The sequence below is a fragment of the Aegilops tauschii genome, chromosome 3 (genome assembly GCF_002575655.3).
Source record: "Aegilops tauschii subsp. strangulata cultivar AL8/78 chromosome 3, Aet v6.0, whole genome shotgun sequence".
In the NCBI taxonomy this organism is placed as follows: Eukaryota; Viridiplantae; Streptophyta; class Magnoliopsida; order Poales; family Poaceae; genus Aegilops; species Aegilops tauschii.
This window is the reverse complement of record NC_053037.3, coordinates 270,295,205-270,303,983: the sequence shown is the minus strand read 5'-3', so window position 1 is coordinate 270,303,983 and position 8,779 is coordinate 270,295,205.

Genomic DNA, 8,779 nt, shown 5'->3' with positions numbered 1-8,779 from the left:
AACTTTTGTTGTAGTGTGTGAATTTACATTTTTTACTGGAGCATCAATTTTTTTTGAAATTTTTACACAGTAATTCTATGAAAATTGTTTAATGTTCCTAATTGTTCAGAATTTTTGGAGTTACAGAAGTATGGTCAATGCTCAGATTACTACAGATTGTCCTGTTTTTGACAGATTCTGTTTTTTGATGCATTGTTTTACTTGTTTTGATGAAACTATCGATTGTATCGGTGGTATAAGCCATGGAGAAGTTATATACAGTAGCTAAAATGCAAAAACAAAATGAATGGGTTTGCAACAGTACTTAAAGTATTGATTTGCATTATTATACTGACGGATCTCACCGAGCTTTCTGTTCAGTTTTGTGTGGATGAAGTGTTCAACGATCGAGGAGGTCTCGATATGAGGAGAAGGAGGAGAGGAAAGAGTTCATGTTTGGGGATGCCCAAGGCGCCCCAAGTAAATATTCAAGGAGACTCAAGCATCTAAGCTAGGGTATGCCCCAGAAGGCATTCCATCTTTCTTCAACAAGTATCGATATGTTTCAGTTTTCGTTTCGTTCACGTGATATGCGTAAATTTTGGAGCATCTTTTGTGTTGATTTTTCCGTTTCCTTTTATGCACCATGCTGGTATGAGATAGTCCATGGTTGATTTATAGAATTCTCATTGCACCTCACTTATATTTTTTGAGTATGGCTTTATAGAATGCTTCATGTGCTTCACTTATATCTTTTGAAGTTGGATTGCCTGTTTCTCTTCACATAGAAAACAGTTATTTGTAGAAAGCTCTTTTGTTTCACTTATATTTATTAGAGCATGGTATTTTGTAGAAAGAATTAAACTCTCATGCTTCACTTATATCTATTTAGAAAGTCAACAGGAATTGGTCATTTGCATGGTTAGTCATAAAATCCTACATAAAACTTGTGGATCATTGAATGTGATATGTTTGATTCCTTGCTATAGTTTTGCAATATAGAGATGATAATATGTGGGAGGTACTAGTAAACGGTTGTGGTTAGTAAGAATATTGGTATTAAGGCTTGTGATTCCCGAAGCATGCACATATAGTCTCTCGTTATGCTATGAAGTTGGAGCATGATTTATTATTGATTGTCTTCCTTATGAGTGGCGGTCAGGGATGAGCGATGGTCTTTTCCTACCAATCTATCCCCCTAGGGGCATGCGTAGTAGTACTTTGCTTCGAGGGCTAATAAACTTCTGCAATAAGTATATGAGTTCTTTATGACTAATGTGAGTCCATGGATTATACTCACACTTACCTTTCCGCAATTTGCTAGCCTCTACGACACCGTGCATTTCCCTTTCTCACCTCGAGAGTCGGTGCAAACTTCGCCGGTGCATCCAAACCCCGTGATATTATACGCTCTATCACACATAAGACTTATTATATCTTCCTCAAAACAGCCACCATACCTACCTATGATGGACTTTCCATAGCCATTCCGAGATATATTGCCATGCAACTTTCACCGCTTCCATTTTGATGACTTGAGCATTCATTGTCATATTGCTTTGCATGATCATAAGATAGCTAGCATGATATTTCCATGGATTATCCTTTTTTTGATATCTCTGCTATGCTAGATCATTGTACATCCTGGTACACTTCGAGAGGCATTCATATAGAGTCATACTTTGTTTTAGGTATCGAGTTGTAATTTTTATTTTTTCTTGAGTTGTAAGTAAATAGAACTGTGATGATCATAATTATTCATTATTAGAGCATGTCCTAGTGAGAAAGGATGATGGAGACTATGATTCCCCCACAAGTCGGGATGAGGCTCCAGACAAATATATAAAAGGAAAAAGTGAGGCCAAAAAGAGCCCAAGAAAAAAGAAAAAAAGAAAAGAAAAAATTAGAGAAAAGAGAGAAGGGGCATGCTAATTCCACACTTGTGCTTCAAAGTAGCACCATGCTTTTCATATAGAGAGTCTTCTATGTTATCACTTTCATATACTAGTGGGAATTTTTCATTATAGAATTAGATGCGCACCCAGTTAGTTTTCATATTGAGCATTCATACACTTACAGCTCTTAGTTCATTCATTGCATGACAATCGCTACTCCTCACATTGATATCAATTTATGGGCTTCTCCATAGCCCGTTGGTTAGCCACGTCGATGTGGGACTTTCTTACTTTTTTGTCTTCTCTATATTTACCCCTATCATCATATTATATTCCACCCATAATGCTATATCCATGGCTTGCGCTCATGTATTGCGTGAGGGTTGAAAATGCTGAAGCGCATTAAAAAGTATGAACCAATTGCTCGGCTTGTCATCGGGGTTGTGCATGATAAATACTTTGTGTTAAGAAGATAGAGCATGACAAGAATATATGATTCTGTAGGGATAGTTTTCTTTAGCGTTGATATTTTGAAAGACACGATTGTTTGTTGGGATGCGTGAGTATTGATGTCTTTAAGTCAAATTATAGACTATTTGATAGGGGCTAACCCGGTGTAGGCCGATCTTTCACGATTGGAGTGGGATCCCTCGAAGAACACGAAGAACTCGGGGAAGAACGGAGAGAAATCACAAGGGGAAACACTCAAGAACAAGTCCAATCACACATCCACTAGACAATCAATCACATAAGATCCACAAGGTACATGAATGACAAAGGGAAAGATACAAGTTAGAGTTCATCTCCGTGAGGAGGTCTTGAAGGGTGGTCTACACGTGAGGGGGTCTTGATGATATATCCCACATGATCTTCTCCTAGATGGAGGTCTTGGCCTCCAAAGGAGTAGTAGTCTCTCTCTCTCAAGAGTAGAGGAAGGTAGGAGCAAAGCTCACACACAAATGAGCTATCACTTTGCTAACCCTAGAAAGGAGAAGGGGGGTCTATTTATAGTCTAAGCCACGAAGGGGTAAGTGGGGAAGGGGATACATGGGCCTGTGGCCCATGGCTGCGCGCAGGCAGGCGCCGGATGTCCGGGCTGGGGGCCGGATGTCCGAGGCTTCGCGAATCGCCGGATGTCCGGGCGAAATTCTGGTGCGTTTTGTCGTCGATGCCGGATTTCCGGGGGAAGGCCGGATGTCCGGGCTGTCGAGAGGCGCCGGATGTCCTAGGCTTACGCCAGATGTCCACTCCTAGAAAAAAGGCTGTTAGTGGCGCACCAGTTTTTGCTATTAATGGCGCACTATAGGTGCGCCACTATTAACACGCCACTAGTAACAAATAGTAATGGCGCACCTCTGGTGCGCCATTAGTATCCCAGATAATAGTGGCGCACCACATAGTGCGCCATTACTATGTCCAACAGTGCGGCATTACTATGCCTCCTAGGGGGCCATATTTACCTTCATGTATGCCCCCAAGTGCGCCATTACTATGCCCCATAATGCGCCACTGGTATTTAGCCTTGGTGGGCCACTAATTGTAGCGACCCGACCCGAATGGATCAAGTCTCTGTGCTTAAGTGTCATCCCTGGATCGGTATGCTGACACACAGTACTCGAGGATTTATAACAGAGGTAAATCACATGTATAAAGTAACGTAAATACTATTACCTTAATCCAAATAGCGGAAGTAACAAGGTTGTGGATTCCCATCAACACCAACGGCAAAGTTGAGTGTAGAAATCGTAACCCTAACGAATCACTTACTCGTCGTAAGAATCCTGCAACATGAAACGTTGCAGCCCGAAAACGGGTCAGCACATGGAATATGCTGGCAAATTCACACCATAGAGAAATAATGAACAAAGGCTATCACTACATGCATATATGGCTGGTGGAAAAACTCTATGGTTACAATGTTTTTGCGAAAAGCCAATTTTTCCCTACTTCAAAGGAATAAATTTTATTTAACTATCATGGTGGTTGTGAAACATTGAGATGGTTGACAGCATCTCAATCCCAATTAAGTATCATCATTAACCCAACAATATTAATTAAAGTAACATGATGAGATCAACGGGACAATCCAAGAACTAGATACTCAAGATGTCCATAACCGGGGACACGGCTAACCATGGTTAGTTTGTACACTCTGCAGAGGTTTGTGCACTTTTCCCACAAGACTCGATCGCCTCCGCTTGATTCTCGCACTACATGATGTTTGAGAAACGGATGATCGAGACACAGTCTTTCCGAAGAGGTCCCCTTAACCGATAGATAGGCCGGTACACCTACAATCCCCTACATCTGCTAGCCCATCATGGAAAGGTTTCCCACAACTTACTCAACTATGCTAGAGCCCATAATAGCTTGTGGCTGCACAGGGAAGTTTCTAGCATGAATAATCTTATGATCCCTTTGAGCCTGGGTGGCGGTCCTTATACAAACAGGCAACACTGGGTTCTCCAGGTGCCTCAATCCACCCAGATGTGAGTTTTAGTTGCCACCTTAAGTAAACCATTATTAACAATCTCACATCTGTCATGAATATCTCTCAAACCCAATCCACGTCTACGAGCATAGCATGGCAACATAATAGCAACGTAGAAGTAACTCCCAAGGGTTTGATAAATAAAACAGGTAATAGGTACTACCTCAACTACTTCCCGATACCCTCAATTTAAAATTAGATCCTAACCATGCAATGTTTGAGGGTTGAATCTAATGCACAAAAACTGGGTATGAACGGGATATGATCAAAGTGTGAACTTGCCTGCAATGTTGATGAAGATGATTCGCACTCAAAACTCTTGATAGATCTACTCGTCACACTCCGGTCAATCTATCGTAAGCAAGCAATAGTAACCACACATAAGCAATCACTCAAAAGATCAGAAAGAACGAGGAAAACAATTCGGAAAACTTCAAAACCAAGCAATTAACTCTTGCAACATAAAACAATTTCTAACAGTACCAAAATTATGTGAATTTGGCCTTATCAGAAAGTTTAGGTCAAGAGCTTCGATTTGCAAAAAGAATCAACTCAAACGGAGTTACGGAACTCAAGTTATGATCAAAAGAAGATTCAAACTCAAATCTGTTTGAAAACAAATTTTAAATTTTCAAAAACATGTTTAAGTTGTTTTACTGGATAGAGGAGATCATAACGAAGAAGTGGGCGTTGGTTTCGTTGGATTTGGATAAACGAGTAAAAAGTTGTAGACGTTTGAAAATCAGGGGCTAATTTGTAAATAAATCATCACAGATAAGTCCCTGGCCGGAAATTAAAAAGAAAATAAAAGAAAAATCCTATCGAACGAACGTTCGCTACAGAGCCCTACGGAATGAAATCGTTCCCTACCGAATACTAACAGATGAACGTCCACTGATTAACCTATCTAAAATATAAGACCGACTTTTAAAAGAAAAACCGCAGAAAACCCAAAAAAATAAAAAAAAATAAACCAGACCGGAGGGGGTTATACCGGGTCGGCGGTTCGGCTGAGAAAAAACCGGCAGTGGCTCCGGCGAGGCGGCGGACCCCGGCGAGGCGGGCAGCGGCGGCTACGGCGGCGGGGTGGTGCGGTGGCGAGGAGCGGCGCGAGGTGGAGCAGCTGCGGCGGCGCGGCAGGGCAGAAGTGCGGCGGCGCGGCTGATCTCGCCGGCGGCGGCGGTTGCGGCGCGGCGGCGCATCGAGGAAAGGAGAGAGGGCGGGGCGGCGGATCTCGCCTTATAAAGGCCAGGGGAGGGGCGGGTGTTGCGTGGGCGAGGGGGCAAACGAGTCCGGCCGGACTCCGGCGGCGGCGCTCCCGTGCGGGAGTCGGTCTCCTGCGGGAGATCGGGGTCGGGGCGACGGGCGAGCTGGGCTGGGCCGGCCCAGTCGGCGAAGAAATTTTTTATTTTTTTTACAGAGAAAGAAATAATAAAACAAAAGAAAATGAAAATATTATACAGGCATATAATATATCAAAATTTTCAGAAAAAGATTTCCTACAACGTGAACATTTTTACAGCGCCAAATAAAATTCACACAAATTTAAATAAAGCAAAGAGTCTACTGCCTTAATAAAAATCAATAAAAATCATTTTAAAAATACCAAAATGTTTTCAATTTTATTTCTCTCCAATTTTCTGATGTAGGGAATCATGTTACCCTATTTTCTGTATATTTTATTTTTGGAGAAAAATAATCTGAATAAAACTCAAATAACTCTAATATTGAAAAATAATTTCAATGGGACTTTGAATTTAATCCTTTGAAACTCCCAACTCATATTTCATTTGTTTTGAAGAAGTCATTTTATCTTCTCTCGTGAAAATCATTGAGTTGCATAAAGTTTCAAAAATGGGAAATATTTTCAATTGAAATTCAAATATTTTCAACACCCCTTGTCATTTAAATAAATGGAAGAAGTCATGTCATCTTCTCTCCAGGGTTTTGTGGTGAAAAGAATTTGAATTTACGGAGATCATAAAAGCAAAATGAAAATTTGGGAAAGTTCTTTTATTCCCTCTCATTTAACTTTCAAAGATTTTGAATTCCACTCACTTTCAGTCAATCAATCAAACAATCAATCCAATCTATCTGTTTATTATAACATTCCAAAATTTAGAATTTTGGGATGTTACAAACCTACCACCCTTAAAATGAATCTCGTCCTCGAGATTCGGAGAGGCTAGAAAGAAATAGGTTAGGGTTTGGGGGTCTTCTCAAAATCCATCGATCATCACCGGGGTCTGGGGTGCTACCACCCTTAGAAACATTGTTACGGTTCCACCAAAACTCGTATACTCCATCCTTATTCCTGACAGTGTCAGTCTTCTCAGATCTTCAGTATAATTCCTTCTCTGGGTTCTTCCGGTGGTGGCATAACCACAATTCTTCTGTCCATTCCATCTTGGTAAGGTTATTCCGAGACTGGGTCTTCTTAGCTGACGGGTCTGGCGCCAATACTAAACAACTATCGACATCTCATGGTGGTCAACAATTTACGGTTTCTCCTGCAGGAAATGGGTCTGGGTTGAACCTCACCGTATAACCTACGGTTGGCAACAACTGCCGTGTACAACGGACAATACCTATACCATTCTAAGGTTTAAACAAGGTTTAAATCGTCGTCACTCTACTATAGGTAAGTCACTCAGATTTACCATCCCATATAGCAAAGCGAACAATAAGAGTAAGTCTGTATGGTGATCAATCCATCCCGCACCCAAATCATTACCTTGTATATGGTTTAGCGAATCTCGCATTCTAACACTCGGTCATCCTCGCAAGCATTGCAGAATTTCTCGTGTCGACGAACCAAGTTCGGATAAATCCATGGATTCTGCAAGCCAAACAAACATCTATCGTTCCTTCACAACTCTCAGGTTTTTGCGTAACTCCTATAAGATCGTCTGTCGATAAAAATCATAACTTCTTCCAGGGTCTTCCCTTCAACAAGAGTGTGCTTGCTTCTTGGCAGGTCCTGGGCCTGCGGGTTATGGCCCATCTCATCACTTGTAGTTCCTTGAACTTATCATCGGGTAACTGATCCTTAATCCAACATCCAACTTCCTGGTATTCTTAAATCCATCCAATTGTACTGTCTTCCTTACTTCTATTGGCACCACTAGGACATGATTACTCAGACTCATCATGGAATTTCCATTGGTACATATTTCCAACATCATACCTCCTTTATATCCAATAGTAATTTATCTCTTCATCCTCGGGGGATATCCCACATACCGAGATAAAACTTATACTTATGAAGTCCATACTCCACTTCGTGGAACATCATTATCCTTTCCAGGGTCAAGCGTCCTTACAGGGGAATATTGGCCATCTCTGCATGGCACTTCTTCAACTAGAAAACGTGAAACACATCATGAACTCATGACAGTCCTTCGGGTGACTCCAACTTGTTGGCCACTTCTCCCATACGTTCCAAAACTCGGTATGGTCCTACAAATCTCGGGGCTAACTTTCCCTTAACTCCAATAGTTTAACTCCTCGCAGAGGGAACATACGAAGCCATGCTCCGTCTCCAATTTCATAGACTACCTCCTTTACATCCAATAATACTCCATACCCTCATATTCTTGGGGTATCAAACATATCGAGATAAAACTCATACTTATTTTGTTCGAAATCCACTTCGTGGAATATCATTACCTTTTTCCAAGGGTCAAGTTTCCTCACAGGGTACTACCACCCTTAAGATGCACAATCTTCCATAGACCATATTTCTCATATCCTCGAAAATGGTCAAAATCTTTCTTCATAAAGTAACAACTCATAAAATCCAAATCAATACCAATGATGCTAACTTTATTGATTCTCAATTATTACAATCTCCTGCATTCCATTACATGCCTCAATCCGACACCTCACTAATAAAAGAAATGTCCACACTACTACTACTATTTTCCTCATTGCACTCAACTATTTGTCACAAGTCTCCGTCTCCTTTGGGCATTCTCTGGCAAAGTGCCCTGCTTCATCACAACGAAAACATATTACTTCTGACATATCTCGAGGTTTCCTTGTGATTATATAGCCTCCTGATGTCCTCATATTCCCTTTTGGGCAATCATTGTGGTAGTGTCCTGAATTTTTGCACCTGAAACATATGATATGACTCAGGTCTCTCTTCGTAGAAATTGGGTTGTTCCTGGGATCCAATATACTTCTCTTCCTGGATTTTTCCGTTCCAATCAGGGCTTCTATTTCCTGTAGGTCATACTCTACTTCCTCTGTCGGGAATTCTACTAAATCCCCATTCAGACAATTTTGAGAGATGTGTCCTTCTTCTCCACATGAATAGCATGACTTGGTGCAGTGTTTAATTGGTTCTTCTTTGCGTGTGTCCTCCACCTCTTCCTTCATCACAGATTCCTCTAAACTTTCCATGAGGGCT